Genomic DNA, 11833 nt, shown 5'->3' on the forward strand with positions numbered 1-11833 from the left:
TCATCATTATGAATTTTTTATGAAATGATGGTCAAGTCAATGTTTATGTAAGTATGTTCAGAGTTTAAGTATGTATGGAATACTTTAAAATACATATGGTTTTATTATATATTACTTGCTACTCTAATTATATACATGTTGAGTCTTTAGACTTACTAGGCTTGATCGATGCAGGTGAGGACGAGTTTGAGGAGGTGAGTGGCGGGGACCAGTGAGTTAGGCTCGGACAGTGCGGAAGCTTAACCCGAGGACCGCTGAAGTTTTCAAGAATTTTTATGCACAGTTAAATTCATTTACTCTGATTTTATTGAAATTAATTCTCGTTTTTTAAACAAGTACATGTTGCAAGCTCTTTTACATTCCAAATATTTAGACAAGCATTTTACTTGTATTTCATTTTGAGAGATTATTACTTATTTAAGAATTTTTTATCTGCAAATTTTAAGTAGTTTTGAAGTACGATACGTTATAGTTGGTATCAGAGTGGTGTTCTTATAAAGGCATATGCCTACTGCTGGTTGCGAGAAGCTCATGAAGTCACACATCAAGTCTGTAAGTTTTAAAGTTTTAAATTCTTTCATGTAGTAAGCATCAAAGTCATGATTTCAGCTTTTACATGTTTAGTTTCGATTTACGTTCACCTTATGATGATATGGATATTATGTTCATGCATGTTGGTTTACGTGATGTGTAAATATTGGAACACTATGCCTCCTAGAAGTATGATCGCACGTGGAGCAGGTGAAGAGGATAGAGAGGCTCGAGATGAGGCGAAGGCCACCCCTCCTCGCCAACCGCCAGATATTCTGAAACGTCTGCTTATTCGTTTTTCTTAAAAAGTACTAGAATTTTTTTTAAACCCCTCTAGCATCGGCCGAACCACCAAAAATTACATAAAATATTTTGGACATCGTTTTAAAATAAGACAACCAACTATATATTTGAGAAATACAGCACATACTATAATCTCTCAAAAACCTCTCAAAACATAAATAAAAGTCGTAAAATATTTTTAACATAACTTGAAATCCTAAATCATAACTAGTGCGGAAAACTAGCGTCGGTCCTCGGGTTATGTGCACCTTCAGTCCAGTCAGATCAACCATCAAGACCTCCATAAACATAATCATCATAATCACCTGCATCAATCACACCTAGTGAGTCTAAAGACTCAACACGTCATATCCTTGATAACGAGTAATACGTAATACAGTTAACATATAACAGTGAAAAATACTTGTACTTAAAATATCGTTTTCATGAAGATGCATAAACTTAAACATTTTCGTAAACATTTTCATGATGCATAAAACTTTTAAATAAAAACATTTTCATAATCTTATGCATAAACATTTTCATATAAACATAAACATATTCATATTCATATCCATATTCATATCAACATATTCATGTCCTCGTATTAATATTTATATTAACATATTCATATTCTCGTATTCATATTCATATTAACATATTCATATTCATGTTCGTGTATATTGAATTCAGATCGTTGATTGTGACTTTCATATACGTGTTAGGCGATGGATCCATCTACATGTAAGCACAGTACTGGGCGGCGGGGGGTACCAGCAACACTCTCACCAGTCAACTGGGCCCTGGCCTTACGTATTAACATATCATCGTATACATATACATATACATATCTGTATCCAAGGAAATACGATCGTCGGGCTCCCACTGGGACCATAACCCTCACGATATCTCCAACATATCATCGTGTTAGTCACAATCCTTTCACATCCTTCAACATGTTATCATCACTTAATAAAAATCATACACATAACATTTTTCATTTTAAACCAAGCATGCAACGTGTCTTTAATGGTATCGTTTCATCATAAAAATCCATAGACATTTAAAATATACATTTTAACATTTTAAATCATAAAAATCCATAAATGTTTAAAATCAACATTTTAACATATTAAATCGTAAACATTTAAAATAAACATTTTGACATAAAAATCCATAAACGTATAAAATTCCATAATCATTTTAAAATAACATTTTGGCATATGAAATCATAAAAGCATCCATAAACATTAAAAATAATCATGTTAGCATATAAAACAGCCTTCAGGACACTGCCATGACGTTTTACTAATTTCTAGGTGTAAAATGACCGTTTTACCCCTAGACGTAAAATTTCACGTTTTTGACATTTTCTTAATTTAATTGACTCTAACATGTCCCAAATAATTATTTAAGCCTACGTGAATTTCCTCATATTTTTATTTAGCTTAAATCGAGGACTTTTAAATTAATCTATAAATAAGACGTATTTATGCATTTTAATCCCGAATTAAACCAAACCTTAATATAAAATCCCCAAATTAAAAATTTAGACTTATAATAATTATTAAGCTTAAGCCTAATTTTCCATAATTTTATAAAGCTTAAACTAGGCTTTTTAATTAACTTGTTAATTAGCGTTTCGTGTGACGATTAAATCTCGAATAAATCCAAAACTCGTTATTCTGATCCCAAATTTTAAACGTAACATTTTTATGATTTATTCTACCCTTAAAAGTCATGAGCCACAACCGTGGACCCATGGATTTAATTTTTAGTTCTTAAATCTCGTTTTTGACCCTTAACCGAACACACCGAGCCATCTCCTAATTTACTCGAGCCACGCCCGAGACACCTTGAGCCAAAACCTAGCCAACCCACCTAGGGACCCTACTGACCAAGCCCAGCCCGTAAAACCAGCCCTGGCCCGCTCAAAAAGCTCCTGGAACTCGACCCATATTTCTGCACGTTTGAGTGTGTGTGCTTCCTTGCATGTTTTGGACTCCTAACCCAACTAGGACTCTCCCAGCCGAGCCACCACCGAGCCCACCTGACCCTAACCTTCCTTGGACCATGCCCAGAGCATACCCAGACCAACCCAAGCCCCTAGACCATCGCACAAGCCACATGAAGAAGGCACACCTGTACGTGACTCTATGATGCAATCCCCCACGTTTTCTGTTGCTAGCCACCCAACCACCGAGCCGCCCCTTGAACCAGCCACCCAAGCACTCTACTAGGACCCTAATAACCTAACCTAGCCCAGCACAAGCCCCTTGGCCGAGCCCTTTCTCCTTGCACTAGCTTCTGAAACCTGTGCGTGACTTGCTCTCTCTCGGGTGGAGTCCTAGCTTGCTAGGACTCCTCCCCCTTAAAATGTGCCCCTCAAAACCATGATAGTAAGGTGGTTCCAACTTGTGTTCTATTTCGTTTGCAGCGTTTTTTGTGTGTCTAAGACCCTTTAAAATGTGTAAAAACATCCCCTAACAATTCCTAATCATGGCAGCCCCTTTGACAACATAACAAACATGTATTTGGATGAAAATCAAGAGTTTAGAACACATATATGCATAGTTACGAAAATATCAAGTTGTGTGCTTTGTTTTCTTTCAAAACATGCTCCAATAAATATTATGATGTGATTGATGTTTGAAGGAAAGAAATATGGCGTGCCTTTGCGTTGATGGCGTCGAAGAACGGGGCAAGACTTTGGGCTTGAAATCTCCTTGAGCTTTCTTGATTATTTCTTCTTCAAATTGTGGTGTTGTGTGCCATGTATTGGTGTGCAAAAATTCTGAAATTTGAGGCGTGCAAGTGTCTAGGTTTGGGGTGAGTTTACATATTTAAACACTAATTAAACCCTTAATTAAACTTAAGCCCATTAAGCCTCCAAATTAGGCTCATTAGTCTTAATTAGGATTTAATTAGAATATTAAAATAGTTTTGGTAAAAAAATATTTTGTGAATTAAATAGCCGGGTTGCCAAAAAGTTCGTATTTTTGTTGAAAAGCCAACACCGATAAAATCTACCTCTCGACGTATAAAATCATCTAAAAAAACCCCTTATTTTCAAAAATAAGAAAAAGCAACACCCTTATTTAAAATAAGTAAAAACAATTATTTAATAAAAATTTTTTCCTATTTTTCAGCCATCGGTCTCCGTTCCTCGATCGCAACTCGAATCACCTTTTAAAATACATTTTAATGCAACAATATAGAAAAGTATATTTTAAACATGTCAATATGCACAACATAATTAATTACTACAATTAAAATACAAGGGAATTTAATAATTGCATACATGTGATTCGCGTGGACCTTAAAATTTTCAGGGCGTTACATATTCAGGCGCAGTTGCTTGCAAGGATGACCCAGTTCGTCCCACAGTTTGCGGGAACAATGCTGGAGTAGATACGGGAGTGAAGCCCAAGAGGCGGTTTATGAGGTATTCAAGAGGATGGATCCAAAGAAGTTCTCGGGGACTACTTGAACCGATGATAGCGGAGGGATGGATTAAGTACATCGAGGAGATATTCACTTTTATGGAGCTACAGGATGTAGATAGAGTCAGATGTGCCACTTTTTTGTTGATAGAGGATGCCAGACTATGGTAGGAGAGTGCATCGGTGGCAGTGAATTTGCAGACTCTTACTTAGGAGGCTTTCAAGGATGTGTTTTACTCTAAGTACTTCACCCGATTGACTAGGGAGTGCATGAATTTGAGACAGGGAGACCTCAGCGTGATAGATTTTTTGAGGAAGTTAGAGCAGGGGTGTCACTTCATGCTCCTAATTGCGAATGATGCCTGAGAGGAACTGAGGCACTTCCTTGATGGTTTACAGCTGATATTGCGCTGTGATGTTCGAATGGTTGGTCCTACCACATATGATGTTGTTGTATCTAGAGCCTTGACGGCTGAACAGGACCAGAGAGACATCGAGAATGACAGGGAGGGCAAGAGGTCCTATAAGGCGCCCTAGCAACACCATTCCCAATAGCAGCAGCTTAAGAGACCTTTCCAGGGACATCAGGGAAAGAGGCCGTTTCAAGGACCGATGAAATTCAAAGGTTCTACTCCTCAAAAGAAGGCTCCTCAGAAGCCTGGTGAGTATCCAGTGTGCACGAATTGCAATCGTCATCATATGGGACATTGTCTATGGGGTTCAGGCAAATGCTTCAAGTGTGGAGCCGGTGATCACATGCTGAAGGACTGACGTAGTGGAGGCAGCCGATCCAGGGAAGTATGTTCGCCATGCATGCTGAGGAGGCGAACCCAGACACGACTCTACTGACTGGTAACCTATTTAATTCAGCACCGTATTATTTTTGCCATTCATGCTTCGAATTCTGACTTGGGAATAATAGTATGTTTTTTTAGTATTTGGAGACCTTGAATAGAGATTTTCAACTATGCATGTTGTTAAGATTAGTATTTTGGAGTATAGGTTTATGTGTTGTACTAACGTCCCTCAGGAAATATCATCATAAAGAGAGTAGCCACGAAGGCCTTGTTAGATTCCGAGGCCACTCACTCTTTTATCTCAGAAACATTCGCTAATTATTTGAATGTCAAGTTCATTGGACTCGACGTAAGCTACTCCGTGAAAGGCCCATCAGAGGAGGGGTTATCAACTACTAGTGTGGTCAGAGATATCGATCTGGAACTACAGAGCCACCTAGTTTACGCCGACCTGATTGTGTTACCAATGTCAGAGTTTGATATTATCTTGGGTATGGACTGACTGATGAAGAACAAAGTTCTAATTGATTTTCAGAAAAGATCAGTGTTGGCAAGACCGTTGGGCATGGATCAATTTCTTTTTGAGCTAGACAGGTGGAGAAGTTTCCCTCGCATGATCTATTGCATGCAGGCGTGGAAACTTATACATAAGGGGTTTCAGGCATTCTTGGCCAGTATTATTTCAGCACCTGACGCACCCATCCCCTCGATATTTGAGATACCAGTTGTCAGAGATTTTCCTGATGTTTTCCCCGATGACGTCACAGGCCTTCCACCAGAGAGAGAGGTGGAGTTCGCCATTGACCTTGTGCGGGGCAATGTGCCAATATATAAGGCATCGTACCGTTTGGCTCCATAAGAGATGTTAATGCTCAAACAGCAAATTTAGGAGCTCTTAGACAAAGAATTCATCCACCCTAGTTTCTCACCATGGGGCGCACCAGTGCTCTTCGTAAAGAAGAAAAGATGGAAGCATGAGGTTGTGTATCGACTACCGAGAATTGAACAAGGTAACGATCAAGAACAACTATCCATTACCAAGGATCGAAGACTTATTCGACCAGTTGCAGGGAGCTACAGTGTTATCTTAGATAAATCTATGTTTTGGGTATCATCAACTAAAGGTAAAGGATGCAGATGTTCATACGACAGCCTTCAGAACTAGATACAGGCACTACGAGTTATTAGTGATGCCATTTGGACTAACGAACGCTCCAGCGATTTTTATTAACCAAATGAATCGAGTATTTCAGCCCTACCCAGATCATTTTGTCATAGTATTCATTGACGATATTCTTATACTCGAAGAGCCATGAGAAACATAGTCAACATTTGAGTATAGTTTTGCAAGTCTCGCAGAGCCACAAGCTATTCGCAAAATTCAGTAAGTGTGAATTCTGATTGGAGAAAGTGGCATTTTTTGAACATATCATATCTAGCAGTGGCATTGAGGTGAATCCAGCTAACGTGACAACAGTAAAAGAATGGGTTGAGCCGAAGAACGCATCAGAGATCCGTACTTCATAGGCTTGTCATGCTACTACATGAAATTTATTCAGGGGTTTTCCTAGATTGCAGTGCTACTCACTTCATTGACTGAGAAAAATGCTAAGTGTGGAGTGAAGAATGTCAGAAGATCTTCGATAATTTGAAGCAAGCTCTTATTACAGCGCCAGTTTTAGCCTCACTATCAGGGAAAGATAATTTTGTGTTATACACCGATGCTTCTAAGCTCGGTTTATGTACAATATTGATGCAGTATGGTTGGGTTATAGCATATTCCTCCAGATAGTTGAAAGTACATGAAAAGAACTACCTAACTCATGTTCTCGAGTTAGCTGCCTTTTTCTTTGCGTTGAAGATATGGTGACATTATTTGTACGACGAGAAATGCTAGATATTCATTGATTACAAGTGTCTCAAATACTTCTTCACGCAGAAAGAGCTGAATGTGAGACAGAGACGGTGGTTGGAGTTAGTAAAAGACTACGATTGTAAAATTAGCTACCATCCAGAGAAAGCTAATGTTGTGGCAGATGATTTGAGGAGGAAAGTAACAGTCGTAGCACAGCTGTCAGCACAGAGACCTCTTCAGTAAAAGATTCAGATGTTTGGTTTAGAAGTTTATCCTAAGGGTAGAATTCCCAAGTTGTCTAATCTGACAGTCCAATTTTCTTTGCTAGACCAAATCCGTAGAGGTCAGCCTTCAGATGAGCAGTTACAGAAATGAATACTGAAGGATGAAGCCAAAGGCAGTGTGCTCTACGTGGTATTGTGAGGTACAGAGGAAGGATGTGGGTGCCTAGTATTGATTCGATCAGAGATGATATTTTGACAGATGCACATACATCTCCGTGTTCCATCCATCCAGGGTATACCAAGATGTACAAGGATTTACAGATGCTATATTGGTGGGTAGGGATGAAGCGGGACATCCGTCGATTTGTGTCTGAATGTCTCACTTGTCAACAAGTGAAGGCAGAGCATTAGAGGCCAGCAGGGATGCTTAAGCCGCTTCCTATTCTCGAGTGGAAATGGGAGAATATCACCAAGGATTTCGTTGTTGGATTGCCGAGGTCAGTTAGAGGATCTAATGCCATTTGGGTTACAGTGGATCGAATTACTAAATCGGCACACTTCTTACCGTTGAAGACGAATTTCTCCATGACTCAATATGCCGAGCTCTATATCCGGGAGATAATCCGATTGCACAGGATCTCAATTTCTATTGTGTCTAACAGGGACCCGAGATTCACACCGTCCTTGTGGAAGAGCTTACATGCAGCTACGGGGACGAAGTTGCTATTCGGTACGACATTCCACCCTCAGACAGATGACTAGTTTGAGCGAGTGATTCAGATATTGAAAGATTTTTTGCGAGTTTGTGTGATCGATTTCCATGGGAATTGGGAATCAAAACTACTCCTAGTGGAGTTTCCTACAACAAAAGTTTTCGATCATCTATAGGTATGGCTCCCTACAAAGCACTGTATAGACTCCTGATATGAATCTGGCCGGGCATGACGTGCTAATGGTTGGAAAGAAATTCAAAGAGGCACTACAAGGAGGGATGATCAAGGAAGAAGGGCTCGTGATGCATGGGAGTATGTTTGGAGATCAAAACAACATTATTCAAGCATCATTTTTGTCGACCGAGGCTACACGGGCCTGTACACGGACCTGTACACAGGGTCCGTGTCCATCACAATCGAGAATGAAGAAAACCGAGCCTACACGGACCCATGCATGGAGGGCTACACGGGGTCCGTGTCTTTTGTTAGCTGGAGAATATTTTTTGGCCGAGTGTACACGGACCCTCATCCGGAGGCATACACGGGGTCCGTGTCCTTTAGTTTTAGGCGAGAATATTTTTTCCTAAATTAGAGTTTTAATTATTTTGGTAACTAGATTTGATATCTTTGAGATTTGTGAACAATGTATACTCGAAAATCTATCATTGTAAACAACTTTTGTTCATTATCGATTAAGTTTATAAAAACTTTTCTTTGAGAATTCTCTCAAAAACAAGCTTAAGTTTCATTATAACTTTTGCGTGGTATCAAATCAAACTTATCAAAAGGTTTATCTTTTGTGGCGTTTGTCGATCGAATATCACGAGGGTTGCCAAGGACGGGTTCTTTGGAGGTTCTCTTGAACGCGATTGTTCCTATCGTTGATTAGTTGTTGCTAGACCACGTGATCTAGAGGCGATTATCACACCTATCCATTACTTGTTTCAAAGATCGGGACAAAACAATGATCTCGTGGGCCAGATCACATCATTTGGTATCAGAGCTTGAGGTTTTTGATTTAAGTAAGCGTTTCCGTTCAATTCTTCGTAGGATTTTCTATACCGATTTTCGTGTAGCGATTTCTACGTTGTTGTTGAAATTTAAAAAAAAAATCGCGATTACTGTTCATCGGCGGAGTTACTGTTCATCCGCCGTTTTTACTATTCATCATCGGCACTATTCATCTAACGATTACTGTTCATCGCCGAATTTACAGTATATCGGATTTACTGTTCATGTCCGATTTACTATTCATGCCGGATTTACTATTCACTCCGGAATTACTGTTAATATTGGAAAGCACTGTTTATCGGAAGTACTGTTCATATCAGAATTTACTGTTGACGGCACTGTTCATCTGCCAGATTTACTGTTCATGGTACTGTTAACCCGGAAAAAAAAATTTGAATCGGGTGGTTGTTGGAATTTTAGCGCTTATATTTTAGCGTTAAGTTTGTCCTTGTTAATTATTCGCATTTTAGTCAATTTCCAAAGTTGCTTATCCTTGTGTGGTCTAAGTGAGTCGAATTTCAAGCGTCACCGGATTGATCTCATAAGTTTGATACGTGGAAGCCACAATACTTAAGCGTCCCTTGAGAATTCTCACTTGAGTGAAAATATTTGAGTGGAGTGAATTTTCATTGGAGTGATTTGGGAGGTTTTGTGGTGAGAGAAAAAGACGAGTGCGAGTGAATTTTCATCGGAGTGACAGATGAGAATTTGTTGTGAGGAAACTTTATTCTTTTATTGTTTTATACTAACCTTTTCTGGCAGGTATGGTTGACGATCGTCAATTCCAATTGATGTTAGAAGGGTTGGATAGAATGTGGGAGAAGGAGCTTAAGCCTTTACATGAAAGGTTGGATAGGATTGAGGGTAGTGCTAATGAGAAGAGACGAGGTAGTATATTTGGTGGGGATAGAGTATTGCTGTTGGATCGTGATGATAGGAGGTGCAAATCGAGTGGTAGGCAGGGAATTGACTCGTGGAAGGAGTTCTTGACATCCGCACGAAGGTCGAGTGAAGAGAAGAAGGTCATGACTAGACCGAAGATGCTTTTGAAGCATGGGTATCAAGGTACATCTAAAATTTCAAATGTTCGTACTTATGATATTCAATGTATTTGGTGTCTAGAGTTTGGACATGATATTAGCCAATGTCCAAATGAGGAAATGAATGTACTGGATTTTAGAGTTGAATGTGAATCTAAGGATGCAGTCGAATGTGGAGTTGCAGTGAGTATTGATGCTGAATCATTAAGTGGAGGAGCAATTATTGTACATCCATTTCTTGAGGGACAAAATGTTTCATTTGCTCAATTAAATCCAAATGTGCTTGAGGATCAATTGAAATCTATGCATGAATTGAGTGAAAAAAATGTGATATGGTCGAAAGAAAGAGAGAACAAAAGAGTGAGATGGTCATGAAAAGAAAAAAAATATGAAAAAGAAAAAGAGGCCAAAGAAAAAGAAAAGAAAAATGAATTAAAGGCCCAAAAGAGTAAAAAGAGTGAGGATTTGAGTTATTTACTTTTGTATAAACCCTTTAAAGTACCTTTGTACAAAGAAGTTTATTATTACTGTGATGATATAGCCGGTTCAATCCCGAGCGCCGGATTTACTATTCACGCCGGAAATTACTTTTCACCGGAAGTACTGTTCATATTTGAAATTACTGTTTATTTCCGGATTTATTGTTCACGGCACTATTCATCCGTCGAGATAATGTTCATCGTCGCCGAAATTACTGTTCAACAGCCGGAGTTACTGTTCATTCGCCGAATTTATTATTCACGACACTGTTCACGTCGGAATTACTGTTCATCATTCGGATTTACTGTTCACGGCACTGTTCATCTGCCAGATTTACTGTTCACGGCACTGTTCACGTACTGTTCACCAAAAAGATAAAAATTGAATCGGGAGTTTGTTGGAATTTTAGAGCTTATATTTCAGCGTTAAGTTTGTCTTTTTTTATTTAGTCGCATTCTAGTCAATCTACAAAGTTGCTTATCCTTGTGTGGTCTAAGTGAGTCGAATTTCAAACGTATAAGTTTGATACGTGGAAGCCACGATACTTAAGCGCCCCTTGAGAATTCTCACTGGAGTGAAAATATTTGAGTGGAGTGAATTTTCATTGGAGTGATTTGTGAGGTTTTGTGATGGGGGAAAAAGACGAGTGCGAGTGAATTTTCATTGGAGTGATTGGTGAGGTTTTGTGGTGAGGGAAAAGGACGAGTGCGAGTGAATTTTCATTGGAGTGACTAGTGAGAATTTGTGGTGAGGAGACTTTATTCTTTTATTGTTTTATACTAACCTTTTCTTGCAGGTATAATGATTGACGATCGTCAATTCCAACTGATGTTAGAAGGGTTGGATAGAATGTGGGAGAATGAGCTTAAGCCTTTACATGAAAGGTTGGATAGGCTTGAGGGTAGTGCTAATGAGAAGAGACGAGGTAGTAGATTTGTTGGGGATAGAGTATTGCATTTGGATCGTGATGATAGGAGGTGCAAATCGAGTGGTAGGCAGGGAATTGACTCGTGGAAGGAGTTCTTGACATCCACACGAAGGTCGAGTGAAGAGAAGAAGGTCATGACTAGACCGAAGATGCTTTTGAAGCATGGGTATCAAGGTACATCTAAAATTTCAAATGTTCGTACTTATGATATTCAATGTATTTGGTGTATAGAGTTTGGACATGATATTAGTCAATGTCCAAATGAGGAAATGAATGTACTGGATTTTAGAGTTGAATGTGAATCTTAGGATGCAGTCGAATGTGGAGTTGCAGTGAGCATTGATGTTGAACCTAAAGTGGAGGTTGAGAGAATTGACGAGGTTGGTACCCCAATGATTTCTGACTTGAGTATAGAATGTTGTGCTATGGGGGGTGAATCCTTAGATGGTGAATTTGCTTCTAATGTGTGTGCTATGAAGGAGAAAGAAGAAAGTAGTAATAATTTGTTGCACGCAAGTTATGATTCATC

The sequence above is a fragment of the Primulina eburnea genome, chromosome 5 (assembly GCF_022965805.1).
Source record: "Primulina eburnea isolate SZY01 chromosome 5, ASM2296580v1, whole genome shotgun sequence".
NCBI lineage: Eukaryota > Viridiplantae > Streptophyta > Magnoliopsida > Lamiales > Gesneriaceae > Primulina > Primulina eburnea.